At 36.6% G+C, this 18,562-nt stretch overlaps 1 protein-coding gene and 1 long non-coding RNA gene across 7 annotated transcripts in view; one reads left to right on the top strand and one right to left on the bottom strand.

Moving 5' to 3' along the window:
• Positions 1-18,562, top strand: part of LOC144318687 (uncharacterized) — a 176,816-nt gene that overhangs the window by 107,334 nt on the left and 50,920 nt on the right. Inside the window, exons 2-4 of one of the 5 annotated variants that reach the window (XR_013384753.1) lie at positions 4,032-4,062; positions 4,172-4,241; positions 14,832-15,344. The exons of 2 other annotated variants lie outside the window; for them this stretch is intronic. The gene's annotated coding sequence lies outside the window, so the exon portion shown is untranslated. Of the gene's footprint in view, positions 1-4,031; positions 4,063-4,171; positions 4,242-14,831; positions 15,345-18,562 lie in introns of those variants that run through there. 2 more of the 5 variants (XR_013384754.1, XR_013384762.1) reach the window with 2 other exon arrangements.
• Positions 1-18,562, bottom strand: part of LOC144318716 (uncharacterized) — a 188,519-nt gene that overhangs the window by 83,570 nt on the left and 86,387 nt on the right. Inside the window, exon 7 of one of the 2 annotated variants that reach the window (XR_013384774.1) lies at positions 12,577-12,728. The exons of the other annotated variant lie outside the window; for it this stretch is intronic. This is a non-coding gene — a long non-coding RNA (uncharacterized LOC144318716). The remainder of the gene's footprint in view (positions 1-12,576; positions 12,729-18,562) is intronic. 2 annotated transcript variants of the gene reach the window in all.

The raw sequence follows: 18,562 nt of genomic DNA on the forward strand, positions 1-18,562 counted from the left end.
AAATGATTAGAATTGTGAAATTCTATAAAAGTGAAGTGGATTTCTTGAGAGCTAAGGAATTTCCAGAAGAAATGTTGAAGCTGAATCTGAATGACTTATCAAAGATGTTGTAGAGGATGCTCAAGCATGTAGCACAGAGTTTAAAAAAAAATAAGAAAGAAAGAAATTCATTAAATGCTCAAAATCTTTTTCAAGATTCTGTGCTATTTCTGCCTATCTTTACTAGTTATCTATTGTTGCATAACAAGTGCCTTGAAACACAGTGACAGTAAATAACAAATATTTATCATCTCATAGTTTTTATGGATCAGGAATCTGGGCATAGTTTAGCTGGGGGTGAGGGATGGGGAACGGAGGCAGGGGTGGTGTTCTAGCTCAGGATCTCTCATGAGGACACAGTCAGGCTGTGACCAGGACTGCAGTCTCTTCTGAAGGCTCTGTTGGGGAAGGGCCTGCTTCCAAATTAAGTCAAATGGCTATTGGCAGTCCCTAAACAGAAGTCACAAATTATGCTTTACAGGAAACAGCAATGCTCATCAGTTTATATATTGGCTTTGGCTGGTTTTGCTCGGCAATGGCAGGGTTGACTCCTTGTATGTATTAATTATGTTTTCTTATTTTCTGTATTCTTGATGCTCAGATATTTGGGGCTTTGCTGAACTGGGAGGGACAGCCCCTACGAGGGTTAGCTAATTCCCAATGATAATAAACAACTTGCCTGAGAAATCACTTTTGGTATACAAACCGATCAATGCAGACCCCATATCTCTAACCATCTCCTTTTATACTCTAAGTCTCTATCCCCTGGCCTAATCACTCCAGGCCCAGGTACTAGACAACTAGGGACTTCCTCTATGCCCAGAGCCTACCCACGTTTTTCAGACTGTTCAGTCCTAAGCTTGCTTCTTAGCCTGTTTACTTTGCCTTGCCCACTCCTTCCCAGGAAAACCACAATAAAAGCTCTCAGCAGGCAGTCCCCCTCTCTGACTGCTCATTGTATCCACATACTTCCCCAAATAGCCCTGTGTACCAAGCTATGTGAGTATAATAAAAACTGTTTTTTCTTAATGACAATCATTTTTATATCGATGTGTCTTCCCATACCAAATTAAATCCCATATACTATTAAAACATTGTAACAGAGACTACATGACCTGCAAAGCCTAAAATATTTGCTCCCTGGCCCTTATGGAAAAAGGTGGCTGGCGCTCTCTTTAGATGGTACTCTTTTAATTCACATGCTGTTGGCAGGTCACAGGGAATTCTAAGCTTACTCCCATGGCCCTCTTTGCAGGGTGACCAACTATTCCATATACAGGACTTTCAGTGTCAAAAGCAGGAAAGTTCTAGGAAAACATTGACAGTTGGTTATGTGACCGAACAGATAGTTTTTCCCAAATTGGGCAGCTGAAGATCAAGTATTTACAGTGGAAGCTGTAGTCTTTGACTGTAACTTATCCCAGAATTGATATCCCGTCATTCCTGTCATATTCCATTAGAAGTAGATTAAATCCAGCCCATACCCAAAGGCAGATGATATAAGACTCTGAATACGAGAAAGCAGGGCTCATTGGTGGCCAAGTTAGAAGCTGCCTACTGTACTGTCCTCTCTTATCTCTCCACTACCACAGTAATAAATTTAAAAAGTTATATTTTTCAGTTTTCAGTTGTTTGAAACATGAGTCAGCATTTCCTGGTGTTATACCGAGTATAAATGTCCATTAACACAAGAAAAGGCCAAACAAATCTGAAATGCATAAATCATGCTTTGTGTGGCAAGGGTATGATGTCATGATAAAATGGGAGATTTAATCTCTACTCTGATAATTAGTGTTAAACTGCTTATATCACTAATACATGAACATAGTTTATCGCATATCTTCCTCAGAGTACCTCAGTGAAAACACACAACTCAGATTTCCCTATGGATTTAGCAGTGCTTGCAATTATAACTATCTCTTTAGTGTACATCAAACACTTAGAATCCTCAGCTATATTTAAGAAATATATTGCCATCTGTATTTAAAATAATAGATTGGTTCATAAAAGATCCTCTCTTTGATATATTTCCCTCATTTCTTCCCTTTTTCAATTTATATCCTTTGTTCTAGAAAAGAGATCATTAGCTGAATGATTACTTAATAAGCATCTACATTCTAATTATAATTTTCCCCTAATGTGTGTAATCTTCCCATTCATTTCTTTTCTTTTAAGAACATCTGCTTGAAAACATAATCTTTATTTTTAAGATATCATCTGTCCCTTTATTTCCTTTCCCTCTTGAAGCTCTACTCTTGAGCTCTGATATCACCATCAGTTGCTATGGAAATGATTATGATGCCACAAACAGAGAATTATGACTTCATGCCAGGAAGTAGCAGTGGGAAGCCCAGTATTAAAAAAAAAAAAATGTTAACCTTCTAGCTGATTTTAAAATGAGTAGGAGGGAATTACATTCAAGGAAGAAAGTCCTAGTCTCTCCAAGTACATACTTTTCATAGTTGTCTTTACCTGATTTTGAAGAATTTATACCATTCAACCTGTGATTTTTCTGATGAGTCACCGAGTTTGTCAAATCTTGAGGGACCTTTTATTCAACTTATCTAAACTGTGCCTGTGTCTATATGCAGTGGGTGATGGAATTGTGAATGAGCTGATATTGTCATTTTAGTCTACTTTATGATAGATACCAATCTCCACAGTCCTACCAATCACAGGGAAATCCCAAAAGATCATTATGAGGGCAAAACAAAGGGACTCAGAGTGCTGTTTCATAAACATACACAGCCTCTGTCTAAATGAATATCATAGCACTGAACAACACCTATTAACTTGAATTCTGCACACAAAACATGATCAGAGAGTCAGCTTCCAGAAAAGCAATGTTATTTATTGCAGAGAGAAAATGCCATATGGAAAGGGAGCCCAGGGACCTGAATTCTGGGTTTAGCTACTCTTTGGCTTCAGTCTATAACCTTGAGCAATTCATGGAACCTCCCAGGGCCTCCATTTCATGGGAATGGTAATAGTAATAGGAAAACCTCTACTACAATTGCTGCCCAGGGATCCTCTAAGAATTAATGAGATAGTGTCTACAGAGCATTTTGAAGCCCTTAGACAAAATGAGAAAGATAACTAAGAAACATTTTAAGATATTTTAAACCAGGATTAGACTCCAATTTGAATTTTTTTTTTTAAAGGAGGTCTGCTCTCAAGGCTGATTTATTCCTCAGAAATTCAAAGGTAACAAAGTAATCAAGCTGAGTTGCACTACAGATTTTTAAATAATCCAATTATCTTTATCAATTATGAGGTTGATTCTGGCAACCAAACTAATTTCTGTTTATTATGAGGAAATATGAAGGAAATTATGTTAGGCAAAATGGCTAAAATGTAATTTATTTCCCAGCCAAGTATTATCTTTCAGTTCACTTTTGCTTCAAAGGTATCTATACTGAATGTTTACATATTCGGCCAGCAATTTTTTAGTTCCCATTTTAATGCTTTGTTGTGAAGAAGTGCTTTTGAGTTTTTACAGAATTGAAACCTGTTTCTGGTTAATATTTTTAAAATATTTAACATATATCAGTTATTTTAAATAGTAATAATAAAGGAGTACTCATCTCACTCTATTATGTCTAGTTGTCTAGCAACTTCAATTTCCTAAAGAGTATGTTTAAACACTGATTGTATTTTGGGAGCAAATGAACAGCCATTTCAAAATCATAATGTAGATATCTAATTAATGGACATAAAATATACTACTGGTATATGGAAAAAAGCAGCTTAAAACCATTATATGTAGTATATATGCACATTTATAATATTATTAGAAAAAAGTTCTTCAAGCCTATACATGGAAATATTTACATTGGTTATCTGTATAGTGGGATGTCAAGAATTTTTTTATTTTCTTTAAATAACTTTTGAATGTTCAGAAATTCCACACAATAAGCAAAAAATAAAGCTAATTTTATTTTTAAAAATTAAAATTTTGTAGATTGAGAAGTTCTCTTTCTCTTTCTTCTCAGGATTTTGTAAAGCTCAATTGATATAATGAAGGTAAAAGTATCTTGGAAATTGTTCATTGCTCTGCAAATGTGTATTGTTGATGATATGCTCAAAATTTCAAGCCCTTTAAGAATGAAGACTATTTCTCTATTCATTCCAGCAATATCCTTACACTGTAGCTGTGTAAAAATATTTTCTTCATTTGGAAGCCAACCCAAGATCACTTCTATGTAAGTTAGAAAAAAGTACAACACATTTCCTTCACACCTCAAATATCACAGATGGAAAACTGTCATTTTGCCTCACTATTTTCTATGCTAAAATGCTAAAAAAAAAAAAAAAAAAAAGAAAGAAAGAAAAAAAAAGTGGCAAATTTACTGATCTATGCCTTAGGAAAATTTTAGATTTTAACTATTTCTGCTTACAAATGACTTTGTGAATGAATTAATTTTTGCCTAGTAATAACCGTTTCTTAGTGAATTGAATGTGCAAAATCAGTGAAAGTTTATTTACAATTAAGACCAAAACTTTATATTACCCATAAGTAGTGTCTGTTCCTAAATGAGTCAACCTGTATTATTTTCAGTGGAGAAACTACTTTTAATCCAGAATAATTCAGATTGATAATATACACAATGGAAATTATATGATATCATCTCATTTCATTTTCTGATATGTATATCTAAAAACTAAAAAAAAAAGACTTTCAAGCAAAAAGATAATTTTGGTATTTTAAGATGAACTGATGAGTTTTGAATACTCCGTGACCAATATGATCCATAGCACATAAGAATACAAGTAATAATGAGTCTTGCAATACATCATCATCTAACTACAAGCACTTTGAGGTAAATTTTAAAAGAAGGCTCTAATCCAAATATTAAAATTTCTGAAATGTATCTTACACTGGTTTCCACCTCTTTAGGAGATATAGACATTTATTTTATTATCGCGATTCATTATCTTAGCTAGTTAACTCAGATTAATGAAGTATTCTATTTTTTCCTTAAATATTTTATTTATTTATTTGAGAGACAGCCCAGAAAGCTGGGAGGGGTAAAGGGAGAGAGAGAAGAAGACTCCCCACTGAGCAGCGAACCTGATACTGATGCCCCAGCTTGATCCTGTGATCATGACCTGAGCTGAAGGCAGATGCTTAACTGCCTGGGCTATCCAGGTGCCCCAGATTTATAAACTGTTCTTTAAAAAAATCTAGATGAGTTAGCTAAAATTATTTTGTTTGCTAGTTATGATCATGCTTTGCTAGTCCTACTATTATCAGCTGGATATGTACACCAACCTTCTCCCCCCCGCCCATGTTTAATGGTAACTTTTGCTATCATTAGAAAAGTGAAGTTGCAAAGTCCACCTCCCTTGGAATATGAACCCACAGACGTGGTGTTTCTATTATGTGCACACCAACATAGAAGCTTTGGTTGGTCTGTAGGTATCAGTAATGGAATTTTAGATACAAGGACCAAAATTACTATCACTGTAAAATAAGCAATATGGAAGAGATAATTCCTGTAACATATAAAAAGATAATATTATTAAAGATAAACATATAAAATAAAATGAAAACAAAAATGTAATTTCTTTTAAATAAATAGTCATTTATTACTCACTAAAATCAATCCTTAGTCATTAAAGAGTGCTGAGATGTCATGATGTTCTGGAGTTCTTGTTTCAGAGTAGCTGATGATTGATAGTGTAGCTTCTGCTTGCTCTACCAGGGATGAGCTGATTTCAGGAACTTAAGAGAAAATATATGGGAACTCTTCTCTGACTTATGGCCTAAGGCATAAACTCAACTCTGACTCCTTAACAAACCAAAAACCCAAATATTTGGAACCTGGGTCTCCTTGGGAGAATGGACATCCTAGACATGATTGTCTTTATTTTTCTTCTTCCTTTCTGCTAATACTCTCCTGTGGAGATAAAACCCCCAAGTTGTGATAGCCACTGATGATCTTCAAATCTATATTTCAGATTGGTGTTCACACTATTTCTAAATAGCCACTATAATAATTTATCAACTAGATAATACACAGGGACCTGAAATATTTAAAAATAAACTCACCTAAAACTTCCACCTATTCTGATATTGTAAGTTGAAGTTTTAGTGTCATGCTCAATGCCTCAATATTTCAAAAACTTCAATATCCTCATTTGTAAAATAGTGAAAAGAATCTCCTCTTTATAGAGGATTATGAGGCTTAAGTGTGGTAATGCATATAAAAAGCTTAGCAGAGGGCAGATACTGTATTAACTCTTAATATATATTAATTGTGGAAGTAGTGGTGATGGTGGGTGATCTTCATTTCTACTTTTCCCAAATAGTTTTTGCTTATTCATTTGTTTCTGAATTTAGAATATGAGCCCACATTTACAAGAGCCCTACCGTAGTTATCTTTGCTTCTGGCGTAGTGATTATCTGCTGTTTGTTAAGTGACTAGATTCATAAATACTGCATTACTTTTATTTTACATGCTATAACCATTTACATTTGATGTAAAGCTTCTTTTATGCTGTCTCTTTATTTTGAACTTCACAACTACCTTATGAAGAATGTAAGACAGACACTATATTTGTAATCCAAGGAAAGAGGGTGAGAAGCTAAGTGACTTGTCTAAGCTTGCATAAGCAAGTAAATGGGAGATGTTGGAAGTGATTTACTGTGTTGTGCTTTCTTTGTTGCGTTATGAATACAATCATCTTTATGCCAAATATACCTTTATTTAATTCCAATTGGGAATGAGAGAGGAGCAGTTGGAACAAAATAGTCAGTATCATTCCAGAAAGATTCACATAATGATTTCCTCAATAATGATTTTATCATAGGCCAAAATGGGTTGTGATCTTCCATAAAAAAATTGGCTTGACATGAAAACCAAGCTCAATACAAAGTGAAAAGACATGCCAATGCCTTCTAGAATGATGACTGATCTCCTTCATGGCCAGCATAAATTTCTTTAAACTCCAAGGGCATGGCTATATAATAATGTTCATATTTGTCCAGGCTATATATACATAGCTCACAAAGAAACTGAAAATCAGAGTTTGGAGTAAATCAAAATATTTGGCAATCTGTATCTGATATTTCACTCTGAGTCTGACCTCAGGTTAGAGAAGACTGGCATGGTTCTGTGTTGGGAAATGATTTGGCCTGAGAGAATATAAGCAGAATATAAGCAGAAATTTTCATGGTTCATGGTTCAGCAGAATCTTTGTATGACCTCACCAAGCATACCAAGTACAAAGAACAAGAGACTTGAATCTTTTTGTAGCAGGGAATTCCAGGTATCTCTATGTTCTGGCATGGTATTCATCTTTCATCTGAGGTATGGAATGAAGGGGAGCAGAATTTCTCACCACGAATAATCCTCTTTGGCATAAGGATAATTTTATGGTGATTATTTTTGAGAAACAGCTGATACAAGAAAAGTTCTGAAAGCCAAGTAAAAGTTACTATTTTGTAAGAGACATTTACTTTGTTATCTTGAAGACTAAAACTTAAGTTTGTTTATAGTGGGTTCATCAGGAGCATCAAGATAATAAGATTTTTTTAAAAGATTTTATTTATGTATTCATGAGAGAAAGAGAGAGAAAGAGAGGCAGACACAGGCCGAGGGAGAAGCACGCTCCGTGCAGGGAGCCTGACGTGGGACTCGATCCCAGGTCTCCAGGACCACACCCTGGGCTGAAGGCAGCACTAATCCGCTGAGCCACCCAGGCTGCCCAAGATAATAAGATTTAAGGCTTCTTGAAACCTAGGCTCAGAACTCATACCAGTGACAATTTCCAGCACATTTGTCAAAGCAAGTCGCCAGGTAAGCCCAGACTTGAGGTACGGAAGGTATATCAGAATGATGTGATATTTTTCCCAATCTGCTACAACTGAGAGACTCACATCTCTCCTGTCCCTCAATTAAAGCTCACTTAAATTCCTAATCATATTTTAGTGTTCCTAAAAACTAAACTTCCTCTTTTTACTGTCCTCCTCTTCATCTCGTTTTATCATATTCTTGTCAGACAGAAGGCTTATCTCCACTTCAAAAATGGAATTCCTGAGGCAAAGTAAAGCACTATTTTTTTTAATGTAACCATTCCTATGAAGCTAAGATTTGAATTTTTTTTTTTTTTATTTATTTACGATAGTCACACAGAGAGAGAGAGATGCAGAGACATAGGCAGAGGGAGAAGCAGGCTCCATGCACCGGGAGCCCGACGTGGGATTCGATCCCAGGTCTCCAGGATCGCACCCTGGGCCAAAGGCAGGCGCCAAACCACTGCGCCACCCAGGGATCCCAGATTTGAATTTTCAAGTTTTAACTGGCTAGTTCTATAAATAGGCAATAGCTATTTTGCCTTGGTCCATCCTTTATCAGAGTTCCTCTTTTTCAAGAACGTAATTATCCTTCCTTCTTTCGTTAAGCTTTGGATATTAACTTACAAGCTCAACAATGTGATTGTCTTTTATTTTACTGTTGTTAAATCAAGCTTGCAAGTTAACAGTCCAATGTTTTAAGTTATGAGTGGATGACTTTTCTTTGGAGACTGTATACATATATATATATATATATACATATATATATATATATATATATATGTTTACGTTTGAACCCTAACAGTTCCCCTGCCTGCTCGCTGTGCATGTGAGTATAAGTAATTCGGTTAATAAAAGTAATGGTGAATGAGTGTGTATGTGTGTGCATGTGTGTGTGTGTGTGTGCAGGAGGTTGGGGAGGGCAAAGATGTGCTGGCCTATGTCAAGGAGGAGTAATAAATAAATCCAAAGAACGCTAACTAGTGAGAAGCAAAAGCAGAGAGATTTTCAAAAGATATATCTGCACAGCTTCTCAAGGGCGACTGCCCAGGTATGTGAGATGATGCTGGAAGAGCAATTGAAAATTCCCACTGGCCTCTGTATAAATCCCTTTCATTCTGGGGTCATCTGTCAGTCTCCACAACTCAGGAGGAGCCTCCATTGGCTACCCACTGCGTGCTTCTGTTTATATGAGTTTTTATCCTGTTGCTGAGAACCTTGTCAGATGAAGAGCAAGCCACATTTACCTGTAACTGCCTTACACTAGCTTGTGATGCCTAATCTCTTTTATTGATCCTACTTGCTGGTTTCTGGAGACCATTGATTTTCCTGGCTGTCAGTTTGTGGCCTTGCCTCCTTAATGTTTATTTAGACCAGCCTCCATAAATTGTTTCTGGTACAGAGGGTGAGGGAGGCAGCAGGAGGTCAGGGGTGCATGTATACCTGTCCATAAATATAAATCACAGCTTTTGTTCTTTGCTGTTGTTTGCAGGGTGAATAAAAAACGGAAGTATTCTACTAAAATGTAGGGAAACCATTACAAATTCCCCTGTGACTGTCTTTTTTTATTGCAGTCTAGATTTTCAATTTTCTGAATCCTAATGGTACCTCTTGTTGTCTACTCAAACATGTAATGTTTCTTTTTGTTAAAGTGGAGGAAGAAAAAAGTGAAGACATTGCTTGTTTGCCAGCGCAGAGCTGTGCTTTTGAATGTAGGTGGGTTGGTTTCCCCTTCCCACCACTCAAATAGCTTTTTGTCAACACAAGCATATATATTCATAAATTTCCATCTTTCAGGAAAAGAGTAGCACCAGAGTTGACAGCACCTGGTTGAACAGTTGAACCAGCACAGCTCTTCATAATGAAGCATATAAGACTATCTATTTAGACAAAAGCCACGGATATAGTGGAAAGGAACTTTTAAGGTGTGTGGCAGCTCACAGTCAGTATGTTCTAATAGGAGGTTGAAGGGTGAAGTGCAGAGTGCCACTGTACCTGTAATACCAGTTGACAAGGCCAGTTAAGCACAAGGCAAAATGGAAAATTGTTGCAAGCAGGTGGCTGCTCTGTTATAAATAATTCAAGGGCACGTCCTGCAAAATCCAAGGGAAAAGCCCCACAGCTCGTTATAACAGTGAGTTGGCAGACTGCTAGATCCTTAAATCACTAGAAACTGTTTTGCAACAGCTAAGAATTTTTTCTCCTCTGTAGTAGTAGACATCATAGTCACTATGATGTGACAAGTGGTTCCCCTGAGGCCAGAGGGACAGCAATCAACAGAGGGACAGCCTGGGCTACTACTCTCACAGTTGATATCGAAGCATTGTACACAGAAAACAACGCCCAAGATAAATCATTAGGAAAAGGAGAAGCATCCTCAAGACAGGGAAAGAAGTACCTTCCAGAAAATGCCTATGGAATAGCTCTCCTGATTTAGCTATCTCTGTTTTGACTTAGCTTTTTCATATTAATGAATAGTCTGGATCTACTTATTTAGCCTTCCCACTTCCTCCTACTTCTCTAATACGCTTCCTGTGATTTTTATACCTTGTTGCCCATGGTGCTCACATGGGCCCTGCAATCTTTTTTTTTTTTTTTTTCAGATTTTATTTATTGATTCATGAGAGACACAGAGAGAGAGAGGCGGAGACACAGGCAGAGGGAGAAGCAGGCTCCATGCAGGCAGCCCTATGTAAGACTCTATCCCAGGAGCCCAGGATCTCGCCCTGGGCCGTAGGAGGCACTAAACTGCTGAGCCACCCGGGCTGCCCTGGGCCCTGCAATCTTATATGTACTCATCATTCTCTACCTTTTAAATCTCTACTCTTTCATGAAATAATTACTTTTCACTATTATAGTCTGTGGTTTTCTATTTCTCAGAAATCTTGTAGCAATTTTAACCCACACCAGAGTATGATTACTTACGTTTGATGCCTGCATTAGTCAGAATAGGTATGTTTGTACTCTAGTAACAAAAAGCCCCCATAGCACAGGGCTTAACCCACAAAGATCTGTTTCTTGATCTGAGAGCTCAGTGTGGATCCGGAGCCTCCTTCTAGTTTTGGCTCAGGGATCCAGGCTCCTTCCACCTAGACACTAATATATAAAGCCCATGTCCTCTAAAGTAGGCACGGAGAGGAAAAGAAAAGTGTGGACAATCACACAGAGGATTTTCTACCCAGAGCAGGAAATAGAGCACATTTTTACTTTTGAAAAGAATTCTTTCTTAATATTTGAGTATTTTTTCACTGAAATAGTTGTCTCTGCACTATCAAGGCTAAAATACATTCCAGATTCATCATTGGCCCACACAGAAATATTTCAGGATTACAAAATATTAGAATATTGCTTAAACTGAGCATAAGGCTTTTTGAAGCAGCATAAAAAAATCAAGAAGTTGAAAGAGAAACTATTGGTAGATTTGACTAAAAAAATATTTTAGAAATATATTATGCCATAGACAGTCACCTTAATTATCACCACAGTGGAGGTTAAAAACAAATCACATGTGAGAAGGAAATGTGGGCAATATAAGAAACAATATTATTCACATCAAAAGACCTCTTTGGGGCACCTGGGTGGCTCATTTGTTTAAGTGTCTGACACATGATTCTGGCTCAGGTCGTGATCTCGGGGTTGTGAGATGGAGTCTGGTTTTGGACTCTGTGCTCTAAGTGCAGAATCTGTTTGAGATAACCTCTGTCCCTCTTCCAACTCACAAGAATTAAATAATAAATAAATAAATAAATAAACAAACAAATAAAATCTTTTTTTAAAAAAGATTCCTTTCTAGGCAGTAATGGAAAGAAACAAAAAATAGAAAAAATAAAAGCACAACAGTATAATCTAGTCAAAAAAGAAAAAGCATGAACCAATAAAAGTAAGAAAATATGCCAAATATTTCTATTGTTTATACTCATGCAAATTGAAAAGAGATGAATTTTTGACCTTAGACTATCAAAATTTAAAAAATAATGTGATTGCTATGATTGTGTGAACAGACATATCATTGGTAGGATTGTAAACCAAAACTACCTATTTAAAATGTAATTTGCTAGTGGCAATTCAGACATAAAATGCATGTAACCATCAAGCCATCAGTCCCACCTCTAGGAATTTATCCCATAGCAACTTGGGCACAAATGATACATGATGACATGAAATGATCACAGCAGTGTATGTCGCGGCAAGAAAAACAGAAAACCTCAAACAGGAATAAGAAATGTTAAATTGCAGTGCATCTACAGTATGGAATACTGTGCAAACTAAACACTTTATTTAGATCTACTTGCTCTGATATATGATAATCCCCCCTTATCTACAGGGGTATGTCCTGAGATCCAGTGGATGCATAAACCATGGATAGAACTGAACTCTATATATTATATTCTTTTCCTAGTACATACATACCTATGACAAAGTTTAATTTATAAATTGGGCATAATAAGAGGTTAACAATAATAACTGATAATAAAATGGAACACCTGGGTGATTCAGTTGGTTAAGTGTCTGACTCGATTTCAGCTCAGGTCATGATCTCAGGGTCATGAGACTCAGCTCAGCAGAGAGTCTGCTTGAGATTCTCCTTCTCTCTCTCTCTCTCTCTCTCTCTCTCTGCCTCTTCCTACCAGTAGTGCTCACACACTTTCTCTTTCTCAAATAAATTAAAAAAAATTATAGCAATACTGTAAGAAAAGTTATGCAAATGTGATCTAAGTATCTTCTCATACTGTACTCACCTTCTGCTTGTGATGATGCTTGTGTGATGAGGTGAAGTGGGGAGAAGTGAGGTGAATGACATGGACAATGTTAGGCTACAACTGATCTTCTTAGGTCTGTCAGAAGGAAGATCATCTACTTCAAGACCATGGTTGACTATGGGTAACTAAAACTGTGGAAAGCAAAACCACAAATATGTGAGGGGACTACTTAATAGAATAGAATGTCCATAAATATTGCTGAGTAAAAACATAAAGGATTTAGAGGGGGGAAAAGTGTGTAAGTCCCATTTCTGAAAGAATATCAAATCAGCAAAATACTATGTGTATGATAGCCTGCATGTGTATAGGAAAAACGCTGGAAAGACAAAGATTGAATTGTTCCTGGGGCTTACTATCTGTCAGGGGATTAGAGTGTCTCTTCTACCATTACTTTGGTTGTTACCACTACAACCACTACCCTTGCTGGCTGACACCTACCTAGACAGGTTCTAAATACCCTGTATATGTCACTTAACTCATCTAATTCTCTCAGCATACTTGGGATATAAGTATTAGTAACCTTCATATTTCACAGATAAAGATACTGAGAGCATTAGTATCCTGACACCTGCAAGGCAGACAATTTCAGTTTTAATTTCATAAATTTCTATTCTTGACCTCCCATTCAAATTTCCACATAGCTTCCCAGAGTGGTCGTATTACAATTGAAAATTAGGTCCTATCACCCCTCTGCATGGAACCCTTCCATGACTTACCCTTTCTTCAGAATAAAAGCTCATGTCCTGATGATGGCTTATAGGATTTTGGGTTCTGCTTCCTCTTGAGCCTCCCCTTCTACCAAACAGCCACATTTGTCTACTTGTTCTTCCCTGCTCTTTACACTAGTCAATCACTTTACTTAGGTTCTGCTAAAATATCCAGCCTTCCACACACCTCCAGATACCTCTTGAACACCTTACAGTGCTTATTATATACTTATAAATTTACTTTTTAGAAATATTTTTTTAATTTATTTGTGAGAGAGACAGTACAAGAAGGGGTGAAGGGTAGAGGGAGAGGGAGAAGCAGACTCCCCACTGAACAGGAAGCCCAACACAGGACTTGATTAGAGGATGCTGGGATCATGACCCCAGCTGAAGGCAGATGTCTAACCAACTGAGCCACCTGGGTGCTCTTACTACATATTTATTTATGCATCTGTTTATTATCTATTTTCCCCTGCAAGAATGTAAATCTATCTGTTTTATTCCTGCATCCTGAGTGTCCAGAAGAGGATGTGGTGCATAGTAAGTGTTCATTAAATATTTGTCAAGTAAATAAATCACTTTTAAAAACAATAACAAAAAGGTCTGAAGTTAAGTTACTGCAGGAATAAATTGGGATTAAGATTGAATAGCCGTATGTGTGTGCTGTGTGCATGTGTGTGTAAAGGGAAAGCACAGTTGAAAGTTGTTTAGCATGGAGATTTTAGCAGTACATAAACAATATAGATTTTCTTTTAAGCAATCAAATAGAATTAATTTAATCCATATTTGGCACTTTATTTTGACTCATGTCAACCAAAACCAAAACTGAAAAAAGAGATAAAAGCAAGTAGTCTCAATAGAGGTTTGTTCCACTTATAAAGAGATGTACAGTAGTTTGGAATAATCTTTTATTTCCTACCCACCTTCTCTTCATTCTGCACCTACCTACCTCAACCATCCGTTCAGGCAGATAAAAATATGTCACTGAATACATGGACTATATCTGAGCAAACAATGGATTAAATATCCATGAAGGAAAATGGTTTTCTGATCTTATTTAATAATCAATTAAATCAATTTCAGTAACCACATTCTTTGTAGCTGTGCAGCTCTATGATTCTATAACTCATCTAAGAAAACCATTTTCTCTATTCATTCAAATACTATGTATATCAGTCATGGTTTTGTTGGAAGCCACTATGTATATTGCAGTTATGAAAAGAGTCTTATGAAGTATAAGGGATGAAAGGCTTAAACAACCTTAAAACTTAGGGAGCACATGGGGGCAGAGTGCCTATTGATCCCCTCAGCTGTAAGCAATGAATCCTGTGGTTTTTCAAGGAAGCCCCAGGAAGCTGTGCATTTTTCAAGAATTTCTGGAAAATTGCTACCAGCATTTCAGTGTAAGGCAGCAAAAAAGGTGGTTGTCAAGGGCTTACCGAGAAGTCCCCATGAATCATGTCTCCCATGGCTAGACAGAACTGCTTCCAGAAAATAATGGCATCTTGTTCCCTTTTGCCTTCTAAGCTTTGTGCAAATGACTATCACTGGCCAACTCTTTCATGGAGGACATTCTGGAAATTCTAGAAGAAACTTTGAGGATGGTGTTTCAACAACAGGGAATCTGAAGACTTCCTTTAATGGCACATCTCTCTATGATTCAGATATTGGTAAACAACACTATCACCTTTTTTCTGAGCAAATATACATGTGTTTGTGAGGACCTAAAGCCAGAAGTTGAAAAGTAGATAGTTTCTGTGGATTGTGTTTTTGTTTTTATCTTTTTCTTTTTTGGCCTGCAGAGTATCTTTTTTGGTTGTTTTTTTTTTTTTTTTTTATTGAGTTGATAATTTATAAAGTGGGAAATTTCACATATAAATCTGAATTTCTGGGATCCCTGGGTGGCGAAGCAGTTTGGCGCCTGCCTTTGGCCCAGGGCATGATCCTGAAGACCTGGGATTGAATCCCACGTCGGGCTCCCGGTGCATGGAGCCTGCTTCTCCCTCTGCCTATGTCTCTGCCTCTCTCTCTCTCTCTCTCTCTGTGTGACTATCATAAATAAATAAAAATTTAAAAATAAATAAATAAATAAATCTGAATTTCTGGTATTTCTGAAAAATGGAAGATCAGCAAGTGCTAGCCTCTATTTCCTGTGATGATTGTATTTGAATGCCTGTTGCCCTTTTTAGTCATGGCATGTGTTCACAAGTCATTGACAGCTCCACACCTCTCAGAATAGCTCTTTTACTAGTTCCTCAGCTCATCGATATTACCTCCCTGGGCCCTAGGGACATTATAGTATGTAACTCCTGCTCTAGAACTTCAAGGAAGATATAATCACGACTTTTTATAGTACCAGTGTCCTAAATATCTCATCAGGTAATATTTTTACAAGCTATTAGCTATATCTGAAGCATGTTTTCCCCTCAAATCATGTTTTCCATTCACATTTTCATACTGTACATTAGTAACCTTTCAGCTTTTATAGACTTCTTTATTTTTCACATAATAGTACTTTTAATTAAAGGAAAATTGAAAGTAATTTTTGCCAAAAGTTACTCTGCACCCCATAATATGACAAAACACAAAGGTCTCACTGATAAGTAAGTTTGAGTAGTTAGATACAACCACTGATATGGTTATTTCTGTCTATCACAAACTTGTAACCCATGTGACTTAAATTCATATTCAGCAAAATACAAATTGCTAAAGATCATAGACCTTTTAAGTCACTAACAGTAGATGAAAATATGGCAATTAAATTTTCATAAGTCAAAAGTTTGATGTAAACTCACATGTACTTTTATATATGTCTCTTCCTGTATATAAATTCATCATTACATTGCATGTACATGAGCATGCACACACACACTCCCCATAATATTTTCTCAACCTCTCCAGACATGTCAAAATTTTGTTCTAGGTGACAGTAAACTGAGTCCCCTTGACTTTTTTGTCCTTGACACACACACACACACACACACACACACACACACACAAAATCAGAAAAAAATGCAATCAAATAATGATGGATTTTCCTAAGAAAATCATACAAAAATGAGGTTTTGAGATATGTACTATAGCAAAATTAAACAAGTAAACAATAGACAAGCTAACTGCCTCAGCAGGTGAAGTATGAATTGAACTTTGAGCAATAGGTCTTTTTTCCTGAGATTCAGACCTGGGTTGAAAAAAGGTGAGGAAACACCTTGTCACCTAAAGTGATTATAGACTCTTCAGGTAATTTGGAAGCCTGAAGTTAGAGGGCTGGAAATGTACATATTAAAAAATACTTAAACTTTGGAAAGTCTTATAAATAATGTGCAGCTGTCCAGCAGTATGTATAATGTCTGCCAACTGTATAAAGTCTCCACAAATTCTGTTTTGGTTTGGCATTCAGTGTAGAAAAATAATATATCTGTTCCTTGTTTTCCACTTGAAGGCGACTATGCTTGAGTGTTCTGTATACAAGTCCTTGTTTTTCCCCATGACTGACATTCAAATACCAGAAATGACAAGTTATTGGCTATTGAGGAGAATAAAAATTCATTTATGTCTATAAATATCCAAGAGTTGTTTAGTTAGGAGGAAACAGATGACCTAACAGAAGACTAAATCTTGGCAAGTTGACTTTCATTGGCTGAACCCTGCCAATTTCATTCTAGCCAGCTGGTTTCCTCTAATCCTCTCCTGTTCCTTCTGTTTGAATGATTTCGTAGGGTTTTTTTTATGCCACACGCATCCATCACCACCAACTCCAAACAAAGAGCATGCTGGGTGAGAACAAAGCACAGATGAGCTGTCTAGGGGTTCACTATACTGGGGATGAGGCCAAGGAAACTCATCAAGAAATTCACACATCCACAGCTACAAGTTAGTCACAGTACAGAAAATGAAATTTAAGTGGGAGCCCCAAACCCTTTATTCTTGTAGTTTAGTTAACTGGACATCTGGAGACTCTCCAAATGACCTTTAGATCAACCTAAATTATGTTATTCTTTTGCTACTCAGAGAATCCAAGCAGAAGGGTGAGGAGTCCATAGAAAAAGACTTGCAGAGTGACAGGAAGCATGTCCTGATTGCATAAGGTAGTGAGTTAGTTTGAGTCAATTAAGCTTATAATTTATTTCTTTTTAAAGACTACATTTTTTTCTTAAAATGGTCTTTGTATTTCCTTTAAATTTCATATTAACAACGCAATCAAATGAGGGTTCAATTATAATTAAATTTCTCCTTTTAAGGGCTGGAGTGCCTTGTCAGATAAAGTTGGAAGGGTGAGGACAACAGGGGCAAGAAAGAGGCACAAGGGAGAACCCAGAGCAGGTGTGGAATGAAGCCGTGTACCTTAAGAAAAACTGGAAGCACTATGAAAAATGTACAAATCCGGCCTGCCTGTTTTAATTCCTAAGAGGAAGGGGCCACAAAGAGCATACGGAGAGAAAACAGAAACAGTTGGTTGATGGATGTTACACATTTAGGTTCTGTAATTACATGAGAAGTTGATTTATCACAGTGTCCTTGCATCACTGAAATGTCAGGGGCGAAACACATGTGTGGCCTCATGAGAGGAGGAATTGTTTTTAGGAAGCTCTGGCTTTGCAATCTAGGAATGACAAAAAAAACCCAAAAAACCAAAAAAACATAAGGCCAGTGTTATTACTCTGAGAACTTTCAGTGCAATTAATGCATGAAATTAAACATGTAAAGTGGAAAAAAGGAGAAATTCAAGCACCATAACCAATGTTCTGGCAACTTCAAGAATTGAAATGCTATGTAAATTTTCCTGAGGCTGGTTTTGCCTAACTGGCAAGTGGCCAAACATTCTTAATTTCAGTCTTTTAATACACATTAGGCTCTCCTATCTGGTGTTCACTCTGTGTATCACAGATGAAGATTCTTGAAACATTTCATGATTTTTTTTTGGCCTCCACAAGATGTTAAATGCCTGAGCTTTGTTTTTTTAAATCATTTTTCATATTGGGAAATTGAAATACTCAAGAGCAAATAATCAGGTGAGCCAAATTGTCAGTGTAGACAAAGCTATAACAAGTAAACTATACGATCTTAAAAAATAGACATGCAGTTTTGAAAAATAACACTGAGTAATATAACAGTCTCCATTGACTTTTTTGCTTGAAAAATGCTGAAATCTTAACATAATTTATATATACATACATGTACACATACATATACAGACACACAAATGCATGCACATATACACAGACAAACATAATGTATTTAGATGGAGTTGAACATCA

This window comes from Canis aureus, chromosome 1 (genome assembly GCF_053574225.1).
Source record: "Canis aureus isolate CA01 chromosome 1, VMU_Caureus_v.1.0, whole genome shotgun sequence".
Classification (NCBI taxonomy): domain Eukaryota; kingdom Metazoa; phylum Chordata; class Mammalia; order Carnivora; family Canidae; genus Canis; species Canis aureus.